The 23,052-nt window shown below is 39.2% G+C and overlaps 1 pseudogene; it reads left to right on the top strand.

The window, feature by feature from the left end:
* Positions 1-818: 818 nt before the first annotated feature.
* LOC103265238 lies at positions 819-22,834 on the top strand (annotated as a pseudogene).
* Positions 22,835-23,052: the final 218 nt, after the last annotated feature.

A 23,052-nucleotide genomic window follows, 5' to 3' on the forward strand; every position in this document is an offset into this window, starting at 1 on the left:
TGTATTTCATCAAACAGAGAGTTTGAAGGTGACTGAAGTTTAAACATGTAAGAATACATAATTTCTTATAAATAAATTCCGTTTTGGGGGGCCCTTCTCATATATGTATATAAAATATATATATTAATTCAATTCAACTTCAAAATTCAATTCCACTTCAAAAATTAATACACAGATAACATCTCTTAAATGTGTATACTTGTTTGGTATTATATATCATGGGTGCCAAAAAATCATACACATTCAAGAGATATTATCAATGTACTTACTTTTCAAAGTTGAAATGAATTATAGCAGTAATGTGTAGTATGACATTTGCTAGCATTACCATGTGACAGATATATATTATTACAATTTTAATACAATTTTTTCCTTTCTTAAAATGTGTATACATTTTCTGACACTGTGTATGTGTATGTATATATATATGGGGGGGGAAGAAAGAGGAGAAACAGATCCTATTTGTCTTTTCTCTGGAGAACCCTGACTAAAGTACCTAGAGATTATAAGATTACCTCGTTTTTATTTTAGGTAAAGGCAACTCTCTTTCTGTGGACACTGTTGTGTGTTCACCCACTTATCCTTCTTCACTAATCCATCCCCAATTTTGTCAAGTGCCACTATAGAGCCCTTACCTTCAGGCTGTGACAGGTTCTGACCAATGACTGTAATGGGAGGGAGAGGAGAAGGGTTCAGGGCCCTAGAAAGAAAATTTCCCTCCTGACAAAAATGGCATAAGGACACTTCTTTACTGATTCTGTCTCCTGGACACAATTGTGTGACAGCAACTGTGTCTATGACACAAAGTCAAGAAAATCATGGAGAAACCTATACTCTCAGCCAGGCCATCACTGGGCTCTAAACTTCTCCACAACAGCCCAACTCGGGATGCCAGGTAAGGTCCCCAAATAATTTCCACTGTGCTAAAGACAGTGAGTCTAACTGTGACTTGCAGCCTAAGAGGTCCTAACTGTTCTACAGCTACCAGCTTTGATGACTTCTTCCCACATGGTCCCACCATTAAACATCTGTCCTTTTGCTGTATAGCCAGGTCTCCAACACAAGCCTTCAATTTCAAAGAAATGGGGAGGTCTCAGTAGCAGAAATAAAGTGTTTTCTTTTTTCTTTAACTGGATGTGTTGTGGGGTGTGTGTGTGTGTGTGTGTGTGTGTGTGTGTGTGTGTGTGTGTACATGGTGTGTGCATGTTTGTGTGATTAACTTTCAGAAGAATTGGTGGAAAGTTTATTAAATTTGAATGAATGGAAAACACTTCGTTGTCAATATTGCAAAATGTGTGGCACCCTCAAATTCAAGAATATGAAGAGAATATATTTTGAAAATGGCTATGCTGTCCAACCACTTTGAGTCATATCTAATCCCAGGAAAAGGAGCAAACAATATTTGTTTTCATCAAAGACTTAACTAATTCACCATGTGATTCTGACTTCTTCTCTAAATGTACTTTATTAATTCAACTTGACTTTCAAGAATATCTACTAGGTATCAGATATTTCTGAATGTATTTGTTCACGTATCTCTTTACCACTATTCTACAGGTGAGCAGAAGGGGAAATAGAGGATGTGCCCCATCTTCCCAGTGAGACTTTCACTCAGAGTACAACTAGAATCTGATTCTGGGAATTCTTTTTTTTTTTTTTAGTTGGAGTCTCACTCTGTCACCCAGGCTGGAGGGCAGTGGTATGCTCACAGTCACCCCAATGTCGACCTGCTGGGCTCAGGCGATTCTTCTGCCTCAGCCTTCCAAGTAGCTCACCATGTTGTCCAGGCTGGTCTCGAACCCACGGACTCAGGCAATCCTCTCGCCTTGGCCTCCCAAAGTGCTGGGATTACAGGCTTGAGTCACCACATCCAGCCTATCTTGGGAATTCTAAACCAGTGCCCTTCCACCTTGAATTTACAGATCAGCTGGGGGGTCTGGTGAAATGCCAATTCTGATCCACTCATTCTGAGTGGGGTCTGAGGTTTTCTCTCTGAGGAGCTCACAGGTAAGGCTAACACTACTGGTCTACAGACCACACCTTCAGCACCAAGGTTCTACACAGCAGTGTGCATAAGCTCTTAATGGTAAGTGCAAGATTTAGAGTTAGTCAAATTTTTCATCAAATTATCTAGTTTATCTTATTTTTAGTTTTCTCATCTAACAAAAGGGGTATAAAAACAGTACCTACATCCCAATGGGCTGCTTTGAAACTTTAATGAGAGGAAGGATTGAAATGCCTTAAAGATGCTTGGCAGATAAGGCACACTTTCAACTGGGAGTTAGGGCTGTTCAAACCAAAGCACAAGTTTTACTGAGGGCTTCAATGTTCACCAATTCCATTGGTAGGGATTCACTGGAATTGGGGAGACACACAGTAAGGCAGGACGTGAAGACCATAAAGTTTCTGGTCCAGCTCTGCTATCTAAGAACTGCACGACCTTAGGATAAAAGATGCCATAGAGAAGATGACTGCCAACCCACACCCATCACCTCGGCCAATCCATTCTCAGGATAAGAATCAGGTGGTACTGGTCCCCTCAGAGCAGACTGGATATGGAGTGGTTCTGGGATGGATACCTACCTAATAGGCAGAAAGGATTCAGAGGCGAGACCAAGCCAATTCTCTCTCTCTCATAAGAACTAAATTAGACCATGTTTTTCCCTATGACTCATTGGATCAGTAGCCCCCTTGAATGTGATGACAGTGGGGACTGTATGGCCATTTCAACCAAGTAGAACAGTGAAGATGAACAGAAAGAATCAAAGAATCCCACCTGTTGACCAGGCTCAGAGGCTCAGCCTGTAATCTCAGCACTTTGGGAGGACGAGACAAGCGGATTGCCTGAGCCCATGGATTCAAGACTCGCCTGGGCAACTTAGCAAGACCTCGTCTCTACAACAAATCAAAAAAATTAGCCAGGCGTGGTAGCACACGCCTGTAGTTCCAGCTAATTGGAAGGCTGAGGCAGAAGGATCGCTGGAGCCCAGCAGGTCGAGGCTGCGGTGGCCAGGAACGTGACGCTGCACTCTAGTCTGAGCAACAGAATGAGACTCCAACTCAAAAAAAAAAAAAAAACACCTGCTGAGGGAGAGAAAAGGCCAGAACAGGGACAGAGGAAAGCACAGAAAGAAATACACCAAGCCACCCTCCAGGTTGCTGAGAAATTTCTCTTCTTGGTTCAAGTCCATTGTGAGGTTTAGCTATAAATTCCTGCCCTTGACAATTACCCTGTGTTCTTTATTTTTTTCTTTGCTTTGGCTATTTTTTTCCTTTGCTTTGCGTTTCTGGCACTTACAACTAAATAATGCATACCTAAAAAACTGAAGTGTTGAATTAACCTCTTTAGCCTCAGCTTACTCATCCGTAAAATAGAGATTTATTCATTTGTTTGGGAAATACTGATTAAGTGCTTGCTCTTTGCCAAGTACTAGCTAGGGAGTGGGGAAAACACCGGCTCACAATTCTAGATAATATCCCTATCTTCATGGAACTTTCAGTAGACTACAAGAAACAAGCCTTAGTGGATAAATTAATCATGCGAATAAATACAAAATTACAACTGAAGTAAGTGTTACGACCGAAGAAATAGAAGATATAGTAAGAACATATTCAGAGGGGACTCAATAGGAAAAAATTCACAGAAATTAATAAGGATCAGTAGGAGACATGAACAGGGGCATCAATCTCCAATCTGCCAGGAAAGCAAAGTGTGAGACGGGCCAAGCAGTGAACTACCCTGGGCACTAGTTTCCTCTCGCGCTTGCTAAAAATCTCTTCCAAGTCTGAAAGAGGAAAATTCTTGCTCTTGATAATATCCCATGTAACACATACACTACAGACTCCAAGTGTTCCTACCAGTTGGATAATTATGCAGAAATAATGCAACGCTCCCATTCTTTGTAGAAAAAACTTTTCAAAGCACAGAGGCTTTCTGCCTTGAAAAGGGAACTATTCAAACGTGGGTGCCTAACAGCTAAAGAAAAGGGCTCCCTGGCAACACTGATGATCCTAGGTCAAGTATACATTCTGAGAGAGCAAGAGACATGCAAATGAACAAACCAGTGGGCCCAGGCCTACACAGGCAGTGTTTTCTCTAATCAAGTTCTTGTCCTGCTGTAACATGACAATTCTGTGGCAGGGTTGAGTACAACACAAACATCAAGGGGTAAAAGGGAGGGTCTTCCCGGTTGGAGGTTTTCTGCCTCAGTCTCCCTATCCAAAAAAGTGGATGTCTGATTTACTTAAAATTAGCAAAAGCAATAATAATAATTCCCACCCTGTTTTGTCTGGCCAAAAGCCCAGATTTAAATTTGAAAATTCGCTCATATGCTACTGTTTAAATCAAGTTTTGAGCTTTTTCAGCTGCTGCAGAGGGTAGGTCAGAAATGGCAGGTAGGCAAGTTTGAGGCCCAGTGGACTCACGTTTGTGTCAGGAGCAAGGTGAGGGCTAAGATGAGGTGATCTCATTACCTTTGAGCAGTCCCCAAGAGCGAGGCATTCCCAGCAAAGAGTTCAGAAGAATTTGGGTTGCCACAAAGAGATCTGAACTTGTTTCAACTATTAACAAAGTTTAGAAAAAGACCCGGTGGAATGGTTCACATCTATAAGTCCAACACTTTAGGAGGCAGAAGGATTGCTTAAAACCAAGAATTCAAGACCAGACCCCGGTCTCTATAAAAAACAAAAATAAAAAATTAGCTAGGCTTGATGGCACACTTGTAGTTTCAGCTATTCAGGAGGCTAAGGTGAAAGGATTGCTTGAGCCCAGGAGTTCAAGTTTACAGTGAGTTGTGGTCGCACCATTGCTCTCCAGACCGGGCCACAAGCAAGGCCCTGTCTCTAAATAAAGTAAATATGTTTAAGTGTTTTAGAAACAAAAAAGGTTTACAGCCATATGATGGCAAAGTAAATAAGGAAGGCTGCAAAAGCCCTGGGTCTACCTCTGACTTTTCACCAGCTTGGCAAGAGGTTGAGTTCTTGAGTCCCTGTCTTTGCATCTGTGAAAGGAAAAGGGCTGACACAGCCCAAAATTCTCCTTGGGCTGAACTTCTTCTTCTTTTCAAGCCTAAATGTGGGGTGCCCCCCAGAAGTCCATCCTCTGGCTTATTTTTATTTGGCAAAAGTCAAAATCCCCATGGTTCCTTGTCACCGATCACACCATCTCAGCTACTGATCACACCATCTCAGCTACCAGAGCCCATTAAACATGTCCCAGAAGCCATTTGTGACATGATTTTCATTCCAGGAACCAGCTATCTCCTCACAGCTTACTGATGTAGATGAGTTTTCCAAGCTTCCTTCAAGGGAAAATAAAAATACTTAACGTCGCTTTGGAAAAGTCTTGCCAAGCTTCTAGGCTTACACCCTTCAAGGACATTTTTATTTAGAGCACCCCTGAGAGGTGGAAAGAAAAATGTAATCTGGGAGAATGTTAGTACTTCGACAAATTCAGCCAGTGTTCTTTAGCAGAAGAGATCTTCAGAAACAAACTCTTCAAAGCCTTTTTGTACAGAAACTTCTGCCAAAATCTCTGCAGGTACCTTGCAGACAGCAGCACCAAGACTTCTCACAGCCCTACTTCAGTAAGCATCCTTCTCCATTCCCTTTGGCTACCCAGATTCTGTCCCCTGCACTTAATTTGCAATGACCAGATCTCCATTTTCAAAATGTTCCCCCACAGGCACCACCCTGATATCTCATAGAAATGGAAGCAGTTCACAGAGTCTTTAGAACCGCATCCAGCAAACTTTTTTGCAAAGGGCCAGGGAGTGAATATTTTAGCCTTTGCAGAACTAGTATCAGAATCAAGGATATTATGGAGATACTTACATAACAAAAGAGAAAGAGAAAACAAATTTCCATATTTTTATTCATGAAATCCAAAATACAATACAATAACAATTGGCCATAATTGCTTTCGATACCAGTTTATTAAGGAGAGATGTGAATTATTTTTTGGTGGGAGAATAATAGTCTCCTTAATTGAGGTTCATGGTCAGTGTTTTCTATCATCAACTGGGTTGTTATGTTCACCCAGAAAAACACTTATACCTCTCTGGCCTTACCAAGGGAGGCAAGATTTGGCTCACATGCAAAAATTTACTAAATCAAGGTGGTTTAGGCCACAAGCTTGAAATTCTGGCTAAGCTTGGGTGGAATGCTGGTTCTACAACTAACCTGCCAGCCTCTGACTTAACTTCTCCAAGATATAATTTCTCCTTTTTCTTAAAAGACCAAGAAGATAATTGTAAACAAATATTCCATGAATGAATAGCCAGCATTTGTTAAGCTCTTACCGTGTGTTGGGAATTACTCTATGATATGTGTACCTGACACATTAACTCACTTCATGATCAAAACATTCCTACAAAGTAGGCATAATTCTTATCCCCATTTCATTGATGAGGAGACTGAGGAACAGAGGTCAAGTGAAATGCTCACGGTGACATACCTAGGTACAGACAGAGGCAGACTGAGAGCACCTTGTTACTACCCAGTACTTGCATGCAGCATTTGAAGAATGTGAATGATTATCATTTTTATTCTTGTTAATGAGGCATGAAAAAGAAATAATTAGGATGAATTTTAATGTACATTCAAGAACATAAACATCAAAATGAGATTTGTCCTTCAAAGAAGTTCATCTTGGGAGACTTTATGCATTCCAAATAAAGCATCATTGTTTAAAGTATTCTTGGTTTCACCCTTCAAAGTCATGGCTTATTAACTCCACTTAGGGAGGGGGGTCTTTCAATCTCATTACTCCATTACTAATTTCCTTTTCTAAATTATAAGGTAATGTATCAGTTAGTGAAGTATTACACCATCCCCTAAGACAGCCATTGACGACTCAGGGAAAGCACATCTCTTAGCATCCTTTCAGGCCTAAACAAGAAACTAAAACACCAGTCTAGAATGTTTCCTCATTTCAGGGTCTGCCACCCTCCTGTCTTTATCTGTGATCATCCCCACTCTCATCCTTCTGTGGAGCTAGACAGCCCCGGTCAGGGAATTCACCATGCCTGCAGGCAAGACAAGCTCACACTGCCTGACTTCAAGTCTCCCAGTGAAGGACAATTCTCCAGGTGACCTTGGACTGATTTTGCTCTCCAGCACTTTCCCACTTGTGGTTCTCAGGAATAACTGAAGGATGGGCTAGGTCTGTGATTCTGAGATAATGAAGGACTGGTCAGAGCATCCTAGACCCTGTTCCAGTCCACCTCTAGAACAGGATGTCCTTCAATCCAGCGGCCCCCAGGATTTAAAATCCAGGGCAGGCTAATTTCTGAGTCCATCAGCTGCAGTGCAAGTAGGATATATGCAGGTGAGATTCCATTTCCTGAGCCTTGCGAGATCAGTTTATGAATCTGAGGCGTCTGTTGTCCCCTGCTGCCTATCTGTAAATAATAAACAGCTTCAAGTAACTTGTGTGCACAGGAGGTCTGTCTCACCAGACTCAGGCTGGAAACCAGGCACAGTGAACCCACTTCACGTATGCACTGCCACACATCGGTCCATTCACTCATCTTGTCACAGAGTTCTGTTCTTCATGTCCATACCTGCTATATACATTGTTCTGCAAATACCAGCCTAGTCATCTGCTAAGATGAGTGGGGAAAATTTCTCAAGAGACATTTTTCTTCATTCTTCTTTAAATGTTTAGGGAGTATTCCTAGAGTGCAAGCATCCTAAGCAGAACAAGAGGCACAGGGTGAGCAGATACAAACCTTCAGAGTAAGAGTTCACAAACCAAGCCCAAGAGGTCTACTCCAAGGCACCTCTCCTCCGACAACCTCAGATGTCCTCTGGGACTTTAGCTGTAAAACATCATCACCCAGACCCATACCTCGGACTAGATCTCAGACTAGATCTCACCTCTGAATTAAGAACACATGGATTCTGCTCAACCACAGCACCTAGTTTTTCTACTGTCTTAACAAGTTCGGGAAGTCAACGACAATGTGCTCAAAAAGCTTCTTCCTCCTGGCTTTTTTTGTGATCACATCCCCACACCACAGGCCTCTGTTTACTATCCTACCCCCTGTGACCTATGCCCACTCAAACTGCAATGCCTCATCCTATCTATATATGTATCTATCCAACAGAAACATGATGTCAGCCAAAAACGAGCACTCCGTATGTAATTGTAAATAATCTAGAAGCCATATTTTTTAAATGTGTAAAGGTATAATAAATGGAATATATTTCATTTAATGTAATATAAGCATAAGGTAATAATTTTAATATATAATCAATATAAAATAGCAAGGAGATGTACTTTTTTATATTAAGTTTTTAAAGTCCAGTGTGTATTTTACATGTATAGCACATTTTTGTTTAAATTAGTCATATTGCAAGTACTCAGGAGCCACACATGGCTAACAGCTACCATATTCAACAGTGCAGAAATAAATTCTTTGCAATATTCAAAGATCAGCTCAACTGCTTCTACTCTGCAAGATTTCCCTGGCTTCTGTAGGCCCTTACATATGTTTTCCTTCTTTGAATCATCATTAACACACTGTTGGACATTTAACTAATTTCCATGTATTTCATGACTGGAAATTTTGTCTTTACAACCAGGCTCCAAACACACAAAGGGTAATTCCTGTTTTATCCCTAGAGTATGTATTGTATTGACAGACATACCCATTCAATAAATATGTGCTAATTTGTTTATGACAATCAACAAACCAGTAAATTATATGGCAGGAATAAAGAAAGAGGGAAACTGATGGTAGAATCATTAAAAATTCAAAGAAGCAAAGACTATGGCATTCAGTTGAAGAGAAGAACAATTCATACAAGAATATATTGTTACCCTTCTATATTACTATGACTCAATTTAATTTGTATTTGTGTGTGCGTAAGTTTCAAATGCTGACATAGTAAAACTGTGCTTGCAATCCTCACCAAATGGAAGGGAATAACTCTAGAGGAAAACTAGAGATGACAGCACAAATTTTTAAAAATAACACACTTGAAAGTAGCCCATTATCAGTTTTGGTTGTTCCCTGATTAACTGGTAAAGCCATCCACTAGAGGCATCCAGGAGGGACTGTATGTCTTTTTCATACTCAATTCCTAGACTATGGAGCATTCAATCTCATTACTCTATTGCTATTAATTTTCTGTTCTAAATTATAAACTAATATATTAGCTAATAAAATATTAGAGCACTTCATAAGATCATGAAGTCTCATGTTAACTTATGAGAAGAACTAGTGAAGTACTTGCACAGAGTCTATCCAATTAAGATTTGTTATCTGAACTAGGAACAGGACTGGTACTTGAACCATGATGATGAAAATAAGCACAATATATGTGATGAGAAACATGAATCCTATGCAAGCATGGAGGGTGTAGGTAGAAGAAATAAACTTAAGTCTTCCCAATTGTTCTAAGGATTTTCTCATGGATTACAAACAATAATGCAGGGAAATACTACCACCGTCTATAAAGAATGGGCAGAATATGGGAGATGTGTCTCAAGAAACATTCTTTTCTTTCTTTCTGTGTACATAGAAAATCCCAATAATCTTTCATAATAAAATGTTAGGATATCTTACCTTGGGATACTAAAGGAAATACTCGAGGAGGACTCCCCAAAAAGTGAAACTGTCTTTTGGAGGGTGAGCCCCTTGTAGTACACTCAGAATTTGTTACTCCAGATCAAACGGTCAACCAAAGTTTTTATCTGGAAGTCTTGAGAAGTTTGTCTCACAATTTGCAGAAGAAACATCCTGAGTTGTGGCAAACAGGTGACTGGTTCTTCCACTGTAACAAAGCACCTGCATACATCGTGCTGAGTATTCAGTAGTTTTTGACCAAAACGACATGACCCCCATACCCCACCCTCCCTATTCAACCAACCTTGTCCCAAGTGACTTTTTTTGTTTCATTAGATGAAAAAGTCCTCAGAGGAAAACGTTTTGCCAACGTGGAAGAAATGAAACAAAAAAAGGTCAGAAGCACTAACTTGGCAGTAAATTTGATGACTTCAAAAAACTGTTTTGATCAGTACAAAAAGCATCTTGATAGGTGTATTACATCAGAGAGTACTTTGAAAGTGACCGAAGTGTAAACATGTAAGAATAAATGCACAATTTTTTACAAATAAATTCTGGGTTTTTTTGGGGGGGTCCCCCTCATATAAGGACTTGCTGAACCAAAACTCAACAAATAAGATGAACCAAAAAAAAAAAAAAAAATTGAGGTCAGATGAAGGTGAAGGTCACATGAGTCATAGAGGAAGCCAAACAGTCCTGAGTATTCAACAGGACACTATGTTATGCTCTGAAGCAGTACAAGAGCAGAGTAGATGTTTCGAGACTAGAAATGACCCCCAGTGTGCTGTTTAATTTCCCTATTCAGAAGCAAGCTCTGTATCCATAGCCTCCTCTGAAATTAATCATGAGCATAGTAAGCCCAAGCTACGCTAAAAAAAAAAGGGTTGAGCTGGCATTAGCAGATGTCTTAATGACATAGTAAGAGCAACTGCAAAATCAAACCAGACAATGAAAAACAATAATTGTCAAAATGGTCTTATGAAATGATGAATTCTTAAAAGGATGATTCTGAATGTTACATGTAACTCCTTTTTCAAATGGTTTTTGAGTAGGTACTCATGGTTCCCTTGACCTGCAAAAATAGGAGACAATCTTGAAATAAGCAAAGGCAGTCTAACTGCTGACAGAGTACAGAGCAAATGCAAATTTGGCAGATCAGGGCATTTATTTTCTGGACCAACTTAGTTTTGAGAATCACTTGAAAACAGCTGAAGGACTTTAAAAGTAAAACGTATCACATCTATACTTCAATGGCCCAATAACTGTCACTCAGTAGGATGACATTCCTACTGAGGTCAGCTTGATGTTTCGCTTTTTACTCTTCTGTGCATGTGACTGACTCTGATTTCTCAAATTCTTATTCATCCACCAGCAGCATGTTTCCAGTTTCATAAAGATACAAATTTGAATGAATAATGTAGCCCTTGCTAGACTCTTCTTAAGAGCAGGGAATGTGCTTTATTCATCAGTATTGCCCCATGCCTAGATTGAAGCCTGTTAAATATTAAAAACAGTACGCATGATTGTTGAACCAAACTGGGGTTGCTGATTTTCTTTTAGAAACACTGAAAGAAAAAGACCTCTTCCAAGGATAACCACCTCTGTATTACTCATAGATGGACATTTATTAAACCTATATTTACAATTTTACTACTCGGAAACCTTAAATTTCTTTTCAACATGGAAAGGGCAACTGGTAGATCACCCATTCCCCCCGATCCCCCAATCTGCTTCTAGCTCAGGAAACCAGTTCTTCGGTATTCTGAAAGCAGAACTCTGTTCTTGTTTGTGTAAAGGGACATAAAAATCATAGGAACATTAATATAAAACAGAGTAACCTTGTTCATGATTTAGTGTATCTTATGATTTAAAAAGCAGAAAAGGAATTTGCCATTTGGAATGTTTTAGATTTGTCTCAATCAAAACATGCAAATGGTCTTATGGAATCTGAAGTGTATCTCTCTGTGCTGCATCTACTGACATCACAAAGGGTCATTTGTGACTTAAGGGATTAAAAAAATTAAAAGTTTGGGATTTCTGATTCTTCACACATGCTGAAATTGTGCCAAAGGAATAAGGATAGCTATAGTTCTAAGTGTACAGAATATAAGATCATATGCCCCATAGTAGATACAGTGATTATACTGGAAAGAATATTAAATTATGGGATTTGTGAACACTAATGACTAAAAGTCATTTGTTATTGCAGGGTTGTAGAAATACATTCATAGGAAGGTCTCATGGGTGGTTGCAAAACAGTCTCCTATACCTTCAGTATCTCCGTTCATTCATCAGCTAAAACAGGATCATCAAGAAAATGTAGATATGCACATATTCACACTATATCACACAGAGTTACATGAAAAGCAAATAAAACATATCTGCACAAAAGTTACTTGAAAATATGTAAGATCCAAACTGTTATATTATTAACGGAAGATATATATTTAAATAAATTGGTATTTTTTGTATTCAAATGATGCAAGATCACTGGTATAAAGTATAACAGCGCATATATTCTGATTCTAATTCAATTACATTTTTTGGAGAGTAGTATCTGCCAACCGATAAGTCTTCATTTAGAGAAAGATCTCTAAGAAATGCTAGAGAGTGATTTTCAGGATATATTTTTAAGCAAAAAAAAAAAGATCTCCATTTAAAGAGTATATGTAACATGAGACTTTTGGGAAAGAAAAGAGAAAAGAAATACACACTCACACATGTATTTTTACAAGACAAAATGGGACAGCTAAACCAGAAAGTAATGAAAATTACTTTCCCCAGAAAGAGGACGAGGGGATGAGAATGGGAGCAATACTTCTGTGACTCTACCTTTCTATATACGTGTAGTTTTGATTTTGAACCACGTAGCTGTTTTTCATATTCAAAAATACAATTAAATCAGAAAAAAATGAAAAGAAAAATAAACTCTGTCTTCAAATATATGCAGTATTGGGTGTGATACGGGCGTTGTGATTATGCATAGGAATGTCCAATTCTCAGGAGATTCATGCTGAGTATTTGGGAGTAAGGCACCATTATATCTGCAACTTATTTGCAAATAGTTCAACCAAAAGAAAATGAACATTTACTCACACTCCCATGTGCATGCACACATGCACACACGCACACATATGCATTCTCACACACACACACATATGGATAGAGAGGGAGAGATAAAGTAAATACTAAAACAACCCAGAAGTAATGGTCTGAATGTTTGTATCCCCTCAAAATTCTTTTATTGAAATCCTTACCACTAAGTGATGGTATTAGGAGGTGGGATCTTTGGGAGGTAATTAGTCCTGAGGGTGGAGCCGTCATGAATAGGATTAGTGTCCTAATAAAAGAGACCCAGAGAACTCTCTCACCTTCTTCTCACTATGTGATACAATGAGATACAATGAGAAGATGGAAATCTACAAACTGGAGGAGGGCCTTAACCAGAACCCAACCACCGTGGTACCTTGATCTTGGACTCTTAGCCTCCAAAAGTGAGAAATAAATTTCTGTTATTCATAAGTCACTCAGTCTGTGGCACTTTGTTAAAGCAGCCTGAATGGACTAAGACACCAGGTGAAGGTTATCAAAAATAATTTCACTTTCATCCTTTTTCTTCTACCACTGCACAGAACTTTACCCCAAGTCTGAGAGGGTTGCTGGGGGCTTGCTGCCATTATTCATAGGGATGGGAGTTCAAGGGGTCAGAAAGGCAGGTAGGAGTTTATACCTTGGGAAATGAGATTGAATCGTGAAGACTTCAAGTCTAGGAAGAAATGTGGACTGACGAAAAAGCAAACAAACTAATTTGAAACAAGTCTTCCTGCAGGTCAGATTCCTAGTAAAACGGTTCAGTAAAAAAGATGCAAATTTAAAAACCTGATTGACAATACCATATTGCCCTATAAAAGAACAACATATGAGATATAGTTTGGATATTTAATTCATTTGAATAAATACTTGATTAGAGGGCCAAGAGAACAAAGCTAACACTCACCTCGATTCATGAGCTTTTTAATGATATTGTCCTTGTTGATTAAGGCAAGGGTATTTCTATTCTGGGCCTCTCATCTCCTCATAACTATAGTCTACTACAGTGACCATTGTTAAATCAAGCAGAATTACTTATTTAGCACCCTTATCTATGAAAAATGAATAACAAAGTCCTTTTGAAAAAGCTATTATAATAAACTAATGATAAATACAACCAGGACAGATTTTTCACTCAACATTGTATTGTCTGAATATCCATAAATAGAATAAAATGCAAGCTTCTTATAAGCAATTGTAATAATATTTTTAAAAAGAGTTTTAAAATAGAATAACCTTGAGTCATATGCAGAGTGCTACAGTTTAATAAAATAATTAAAATATTATTTGCATAATATTACTTAATGAGAAAAAGAAAGCCTAGAAGATTTAGTTGGAAAAGTGGCTATTTTCACAAATGCGGTTTGGCAGGGAAGACCCAACAGGGTGCACTACAGGAGAAACATCCAAGCCACACCCTCATAAAATGATTTTGCAGAGAGTAAAATCTCTCTTCTAGGAGACCAAGAGTTCTCAGTCAGTCTTCTCCATCAATAAACGCTTCTAGTGAAGATAAAAGAAGCTAAAAAGCAGCAGAGCCTAAACAGTAAACCCACAGATGACTCACAATCAATTGAAAAGGAGGTAGCAAATAAACCAAATACTATGTACATCAGCAAGAATTACTCAGTCTCGCCTTCGTATGAAATCCAAGATTTCCCAGCATCCTCACTGTGACCTTTATGTTTGTGTATAGGTGAGGAGAAACTTGAAAGCACAGTTCCATTTTAAAAGATGTGCTATTTAGCTGCAGATCTCTATTTACATCACTCATCTAAGCATCTGGTTAGACATGGTTTCCATCAGCCTTTGGAGCTCAACCCTACACACCAAGCTGCGATGCCATCTAAGTCATTTGCTGTTGGGCATAATGAGGTGGTGTGGTTGCATTTTTATTGCTATTAGAATAAATTGTTCACAACAGAAGGATGCTTCAGCTATTAAAATAAGTGAGGGGGAAAAAAGCCCAGGTATATAAGTATGTTTTATGTGAAACACTCAGCCGACCATCTGCAAATCATTTTAGTTCTGTAAGCTAATAAAAAGTGCATGTGCCTTTTCCTCCTATTTATCCTCTGGAAGTTTTTTTTTTTTTTCTTTCTTTCTTTCTTTCTTTCTTTCTTTCTTTCTTTCTTTCTTTCTTTCTTTCTTTCTTTCTATCTATCTACCACTCATAAGAATACATTTTGATTTTCTACTGGATCAAGATTTTTTTTCACTGGCTCCTCTAATATATGCAGTCTCTAAAGCTGTACAGAAGAATTATCCAAACATGCTTTGAGTTTGTGTAAATCTCAAAGCAAGCAAACAAACTGATTTCTCCCACATTTTGGCTGGAATCACACCAACACAATTCCACTGGCCCACTGCTACCCACCAGCCCTCCAAGTGCACACAGGCCTGCACGGGGGCCTTTCATAATCTGAATAGATGCATTTAAATAGATTTAAATAGAAGGCTCTGCCAGGATGCAAGGAAGAGAGAGTATCAGATTCCCTAAGCACATTTGTCATTAATATTCTGAGCTCATGAATGCCAGTAATTTCTTGAAAATTTGACTTCCAATGTCAACTTGAATCTGCTGATTTCTGTCCTGTGATTTAGCAAAAACCAATTTTCTACCTCCTCCAATCCTACCAATGCAATTGTGTTGTACAAGACATGGGAGGGAGGTTATTTGCATCTTCTGTTCACCCTCTTAGATATCAGTCTTCGCTTGAATTTTCTAAGAATAACAAATCCATTGAAAAGCACAATTTGGGCTATTTCTACTCACTATTAGCAGATGAAGAATAGTATAACATCAGTGTCTTCCTTCTAAAAAGAAAATCATGTTCTCAGTAGTAAATGGGATCAAGAATTTTTTCCCTTAGGTAGTTATAACCTTCAAACAGTTTTTCACATTGGGCCACCCTTTCAATGTGTAGCTGGCACACCGAATAAGCAGGGCTTACAGAGTGTAATTGAGTTTGGTCTTCCACTGCTACCTTAGAAGGTATTCATTAGGGGGAAATTTGCCTCCTGTTCTTGGATTACAATTAGGGGAACTAAGTCCTATGGGAAAGAGAAACAAGATGAGCAGAAGAGATCTGATTTGACTGGCACCGACTGCACTTTTCTGGATTCTATGGGGTACCCTTCCTCCCCATAGTCCAAGGCCTTTCATGGCGGCCCCCTTGATGCAGAAGAAGTACTTTTCTCTAGCTAGCTACTAACTCCTACAACCCAAGGATCCAATGAGACCTCTAGATTCCCTGTACTGAGAGCTAGTCAACCCCAGGGGAATGTGACACCATCTAAAACCATCTGGCCCCTGGCGCCTGCTCATGGAGGGTTTCCATCAGGTCCTTGGCAAATACTCAAACATTCTTTTCACCATACTCTTTCTCTTTTGCTCTGCACACTGAAGTAGCTAGCCAGGAAGGAGATTTTCCAGGTAGGAGAATAAACTCACACCTCTGCCACCCCTCCCACTTCAGGGAACAGAGCAATTTGTCCTGTTGGAGCCTTCTAAATGGCCTTGAGGCCATTTAGGGGGGAAGGACAGGTACCCATCCTGTCCCCTGCAGGCTGAGGAAAAGAGTCTGCATCACACCAATAGCTCTCTCTAAAGATATTCACTTTCACACCTTCTCTTTTAATCTCCAAAAACCCAACATATTTTTAGCTTGTATGCAGTGAGTGGTTATAAAACTGGTTTTTGGAATTTCATTTAAAGATTTGTGTTTGAGTCTTTGGTGTGTCATATCTACTGTATTTTCAAGCCTATGTCAAAATTTATTTAACATCTTGTTAAAAATGCTGCTCCTCCATTGAAGACATACAGATGGAAAATAAGCATGTGAAAAGATACTTCACTTCATATCTCATTAGAGAAATACAAATTAAAAACAAAAATGCCACTGCACACCTATAAGAATAACCAAAATCCAGAACTCTGACACCACCAAATGTTGGTGAGGATGTGGAGCAACAGAAAGTCTCATCCACTGCTGGCGGGAATGCAAAATGGTATAACCACTTGGAAGAAAGTTTTGAGGTTTCTTACAAAACTAAGCAAACGCTTTATCATACAATCCAGAAGTCACACCTCTAGGTATTTATCCAAAGGAGTTAAAAACCAATTCACACAAAAAACCTGCACATGAATTTTACAACAGCTTTATTTATAATTATTGAAACTTGGAAGCAATCAAGATTCCCTTCAGTAGATGAATTAATAAATAAATGTGGCACATCCAAACACTGGACTATTATTCAAATCAAAAAAGAAATAAGCTATCAAGCCACGAGAAGACATGGAGGAACTTTAAATGCATCTCGCTAAGTGAAAGCAGACAATCTAAAAAGGAAGCATACTGTGTGACTCCAACTATATGACATTCGGAAAAAGGCAAATCTATGAAGACAGTAAAAAGATCAGTGGCTTCCAGGGGTTGGGGGGAGAACAGGCAGAGCACAGAGGCTTTCTAGGGCAGCAAAACTATTCTGTATGATACCATAATGGTAGATGCACATCACTATATATTTGTCAATACCCATAGAATATACACCACCAAGAGTGAACCCTAATGTAAACTATGGACTTTGGATAATAATGACGTGTCAACATAGGCTCACTGACTGGAAAAAATTTGCCACTCTAGTGAGAGATGTTGATAATGCAGGAAGCAGTGTATGTGTTGGACAGGGGGTATAAGAGAACTCTGTATATTCTGCTCAGTTTTACTGTAAACCCAAAACTACTATAAAAATATATTTTAAAGGATAAACAAAACAAAAAAGGAAGAAAAAATGCTGCTCCCACTTTAAGTAACTAGGAATGCTGTGTTCAATATTCTCAAAAGGACCTCTCTTTGCCTCATTATCTGCGGTATATAAGACAGTGAACCTTCTGGCTTAAGAAGTTGCCAGATTTGGAAAATAACCCCTAATCCTCCCCATATTCCTTCCACGGTTATCCACATTGAGAATTAATCATCTTTTGGCCTTTGATTCTGCCAAGCCACACTATGAAACTCTTGACCCCAAATTCCTCCCATCTTGTACAATACTGGCACAAGGCAGAAAACTATAGCCTGCGGGAACTGGGATTCCTCGTTGTTTAGGTGATTTTTCTGGCTTCCTCAGTTATTCTGACATGATATTCTTTCCCATTACTTGCCTTCAGGACAACAGGCATTATTCTTCCTTCCTTCCTTCCTTCCTTCCTTCCTTCCTTCCTTCCTTCCTTCCTGTCTTCCTTCTTCTCTCCCTCCCTCCCTCTCTCTCTCTCTCTCTCCCCTCTCTCTTTCAGTAGTCTGACTCATTCTGACTCTCTTTGAGAATCTGATCAAAATTATGGCTCCTTTACCAATTTCTGTGTATAATTTCAAGTCTCTGTGGGCTCTCTGAAACTCATTCATAAATTCCCTCAGCACCACACCAAGTAAACAATGCTTAATATCACTCATAACCACACGCCATGTCCTTTTTATTCTACCGCAAAAATGTTTTGTCATTTCTATGGAGCCAAAATGAGAAAACAATTTGTCCCAACGAGCCAATCCGTTTCTCATGATTTTCACCAAATGTTTATGGAGCAACCACAGAATGCAGAGCATTAGGAGGAGAATGTGGTTTGATGAAACATACAGTGCAATTCTCTAAGAAATGCTTCCCTTGGCCAACATCATACACTCTAGTCATTCCCAACTACAAGGCGATGCTCCTGAATCTCTCTGACCCAGATTTCTCTTCAAGCTTCAGACTTGAATGTCCACTAGATACCCTCACTAGGATCTCCACAGTCACCTCAAACTCAACAGGTCTGGAATACATTATCCTGCCTCCTCTCACTGCATTCCTTTCTCGACGACTGGCAACGCCACTCACCATTCAACCACATTAGAAAAATGGGAGACATCTTTTATTACTCTTCCTCTCTTTATTCTAATGTCCAAACTTCACCAAATAGATGTATCTGACTACACAGTGCTAAACATTTGTGAAAAACTATTCAGGAATACATGGTTTCACTTTCATAACAAGGGATAACTTTTATTCAGCACTCACTATATGCCAAGCACTGTGCTAACATCTTATACACAGCATGTGACATTATCACAGAAGCCTATGATATTCTTACTAAAGTCACCTCAATTGTACAGCTGAAGACATTTAGGGTTAGAAAGGTTAGTAATTTATTGAATCACACGCTCTTAACCCAGAGCCAACAATACTAACAAAAGGTTTATTTAAGCTTAACGCCATGTTATAGAGGAACAGCAAGGAAAAGAGGCTTACAATTGAAATTTGATTTAGTCCATGCCCTGAAAAAGGTAGAGGAGGTTAGGGAGAGAAAAATGGCAGTGTACAAAGGCTAATTCAGTGCCAAGTACTGAGTAGCGTTCATTAAATGACTACGTTGAGTATGTAATTAAAGAAAATTGGATTAAATGAGTTAAAATCTTGAGCATAACTTTTATAAAACTGAAATGAAAAGTACATTATAAGAAACCACTCAGAGTAAATAGGATTTACTGATACCTTATCACTGCAACTCCAATAAGCCCTCCTCTGGCCTCAGTCAACCTGCTCTCATCCCAGTTAGCCAATCCCATATAACCAGCCCAAATAACCAATCCATTCAAAGAACACTCGGCTTATTGTGTCTCAAAGGTTTTGTTGGCAAACCTTGAGATCAAATTTTAGCAATGCCGTTCATATCAATATGAAGTCTCTATGTCACCTTAAATAACACAAATAATCTTTTCTTAATCATATAGTCTCTTATCTGAATTAGAATTTTTGGAAAATTATAAAAAGTATAAGTAAGAAAGTATAAATCACTTATCTTATGGTTCAGGGTTACCTTTTTGTTTGCTTGGTTTTACATATAAATCTAGTTTATTCATTTAAATCTCTCTGTCTTCCACTGTAAGAATATACTTAACTATTATTTATCATTTCCTTCTGGTTTGGACATTTTTTTTTTGAAGTTTTGCTATTACTACATCTTTGAATCAGTGATAGCTCCTGATAATATCTTCAGGTACTTATTTATATATATATATATATAATATTATATATAAAATTATATATATATATGATTTTTTTTACACATCTACTACTGTGTCTGCTCCATAGTTGGCTCTGAGGAGATAACCCGAGCCTGTAGAATACCGTGCCTGATAAAAGTAATTTTGTCAGTCTAATACAAGTATTAAGCCTGAGACTTTGAGCTATCTTATATCAATGTGAACACATAATTTTAATAATAATGTGATTTATGGCGAATGCCTATATTGCTTTGCGAGGCTGAAATCTAAGTAACTGAGGTGAGTCCTGTGGGTGCTACATGTCTGCATGACAAACCCCCCCCCAAAATGCAGGCTCAGATGAGCTTTCTTGCTCGACCCAAGGCTTGGGTTGCTTTTTAGGTTGTCAACATTTTGCACATTTGTCACACATATTGTTGGGAGAATTAAACACATCCCCATGAAACTCCACTGGAAAAGGTCATCCCAAAGCTTGCACCTCATTTCTCCTGAATTTTGTCCCATACACCTTTTCCCCTTGCTGATTTTATTTTTACTATAATAAACCATAATCATGAGTATAACAGCTTTTCTGAGGCCTATAAGTCCTTCTAGTAAATCATCAAGCCTGAAAGTGGTCTTAGGGACCCCTGACACATCCACTTATCTCAGAAATCTGTAAGCTTTAGAATTAACTAAAACTCCAATACAACCTAGTTATGCACCAGATTAATTTTAAAATATTTTTTTAAAATCCTAGGATTCCTTAATAAACACCTAATGTTCATTTATTAATTCATTAGACAAATATTTCTCAAGTGCCCATCACATACCAGGCACTAAGAATATAATGGTGTCTTATTTTATCCATATATTTCAAGAGGGACATGAACAATATGGAGTTTGTACACAGAAGAGTAATGGTTGACAGTTTTGTAAACCATCTGTATCAATTAGAATAAGAAGGCAAACCTCATTAAAAATGACCGAAGTAGTAAGTTTATTTTTCCTCACTTAATGCACAGTATGGAGGTAAGGAATTGTTGACATTTCTTCAACTACTCAATGTTACCAGCAGAGAACAAAGTTGTTTCTATCATTCTGTTCTATCTTCTCCAGCACACAAGATTTCATCATTAAGAGTATTACCCACTCAAGAGATGCAAGATGCCTTCTACAGTTCCAAACACTGCAATTTCAGCTAAGCTTTTCCAAAACTTTCACAGATGTCAATATACATCTCCTTGGTTAGAGCAGCCATGAAGCCACTCTAGTTATGGGAAAACTATTTTACTTGGCACACCACCATACCAACTTGGGTTTCTTTTAGCAAGATGGCAAGGAATATAAATGTTGAAGGCAACAAGAGTACATACAACACCATCTGTGAAAAGGATAATGCAACATACTGACGCAAAGAAGAAAAAGAGGAAAATGAGCATTAAGAAGGAAGACGAGGTCAGGCTCAGTGGCTCAGCCTGCAAATCCCAGCACTTTGGGAGGCCGAGGTGAGTGGATTGCCTGAGCCCACGGGTTCAAGACCAGCCTGGACAACTTAGTGAGACCTCACCTCTACAATATATCAAAAAATTAGCCAGGCGTGGTAGCGCATGCCTGTAGTTCCAGCAACTTGGAAAGCTGAGGCGGAAGGATCACCTGAGTACAGCAGGCCGAGGCTGCAGTGGCCGTGAGTATGCCACTATACTCCAGCCTGGGCAACAGAGTGAGACTCCAACTAAAAAAAAAGAAGGAAGGCATTTTTCGCAATGTTTGCTGCCAGAGCATCGGTGTCATGAAAACCACCCTTAAAAGCCAAAATGGGAAAGGAAGACTCATATCAACATTGTCATCATTGGTCATGCAGATTCAGGCAAGTTCACCCCTACTGGTCATGTGATCTACAGATGTGGTGGCATCAACAAAAAAAAAAAAACATTGAAATTTTTGAGAAGGAGGCTGTAGCGATAGGACAGGGTTCCTTCAAGTATGCTTGGGTCTTAGATAAACTGAAGGCTGAGTATGAACATGGTATCACCGTTGATATTTCCCTGGGGAAATTTGAGATCAGCTAGTACTACGTCACTATTATTGATACCCCAGGACACAGAAACTTCATCAAAAACATGATTAAGGCATATCTCAGGCTGACTGTGCTGTCCTGACTGTTGCTGCTGGTGTTGGTGAATTTGAAGCTGGTATCTCCAAGAATGGGCAGACCAATAAGCATGTCCTTCTGGCTTACATACTGGGTGTGTAACAACTAATTGTTGGTGTTAACAAAATGGATTCCACTAAGCCACTGTACAACCAGAAGAGATATGAAGAAATTGTTAAGGAAGTCAGCACTTACATGAAGAAAATTAGATACAACCCTGACACAGTAGCACTTGTGCCAATTTCTGGTTGAAATGGTGACAACATGTTGGAGCCAAGTGCTAACATGCCTTGAATCAAGGGATGGAGGGTCACCCATAAAGATGGTAATGCCAGTGGAGCCACACTGCTTAAAGCTCTGCACTGCATCCTACCACCAACTCGTCCAGCTAACAAGCCCTTGCATCTGCCTCTCTAGAAGTTCTACAAGACTGGTGGTACTCGTACTGTCCTTGTCAACCGAGTGGAGACTAGTACTCTCAAACCTGGCATAGAGGTCACCTTTGCTCCAGTCAATGTTACAACTGAAGTAAAGTCTGTTGAAATGTACCGTCAAGTTTTGAGTGAAGCTCTTCCTGGGGACAATATGGCCTTCAATGTCAAGAATGTTTCTGTCAAAGATGTTCATAATGGCAATATTGCTGGTAACAATAAAAATGATCCAGCTGGTCTTACTGCTCAGGTGATCATCCTGAACCATCCAGGCCAAATAAGTGCAAGTTTGCTGAGCTGAAGGAAAAGATTGGTTGCTGTTTTGTTAAGGAGCTAGAAGATGGCCCTAAATTCTCGAAGTCTGGTGATGCTGCCATCATTGACATGGTTCCTGGCAAGCCCATGTGTGTGGAGAGCTTCTCTAACTATCCTCCTCCGGGTCGTTTTGCTGTCTGCAACATGAGACAGACAGCTGCTGTGGATGTCATCAAAGCAGTGGACAAGAAGGTTGCTGGATCTGGCAAGGTCACCAGAAAGTTGAGAAGGTTAAATGACTATTACCCTTAATACATGCCACCCTAGTCTCAATCAGTGGTGGAAGAACTGTTTGTTTCAATTGGCCATTTAAGTTTTAGAGTAAAAGGTTAACGATTCAGCCTGTAATCCCAGCACTTTGGGAGGCCAAGGTGAGTGGGTTGCCTGAGCCCATGGGTTCAAGACCAGCCCAGGCAACTTGGCAAGACCTTGTTTCTACAATAAATAAAAAAAATTAGCCAGGTATGTTA

This window comes from Carlito syrichta, unplaced genomic scaffold, assembly GCF_000164805.1.
Source record: "Carlito syrichta isolate Samal-C Ts95f unplaced genomic scaffold, Tarsius_syrichta-2.0.1 Scaffold305978, whole genome shotgun sequence".
Taxonomy (NCBI): Eukaryota; Metazoa; Chordata; class Mammalia; order Primates; family Tarsiidae; genus Carlito; species Carlito syrichta.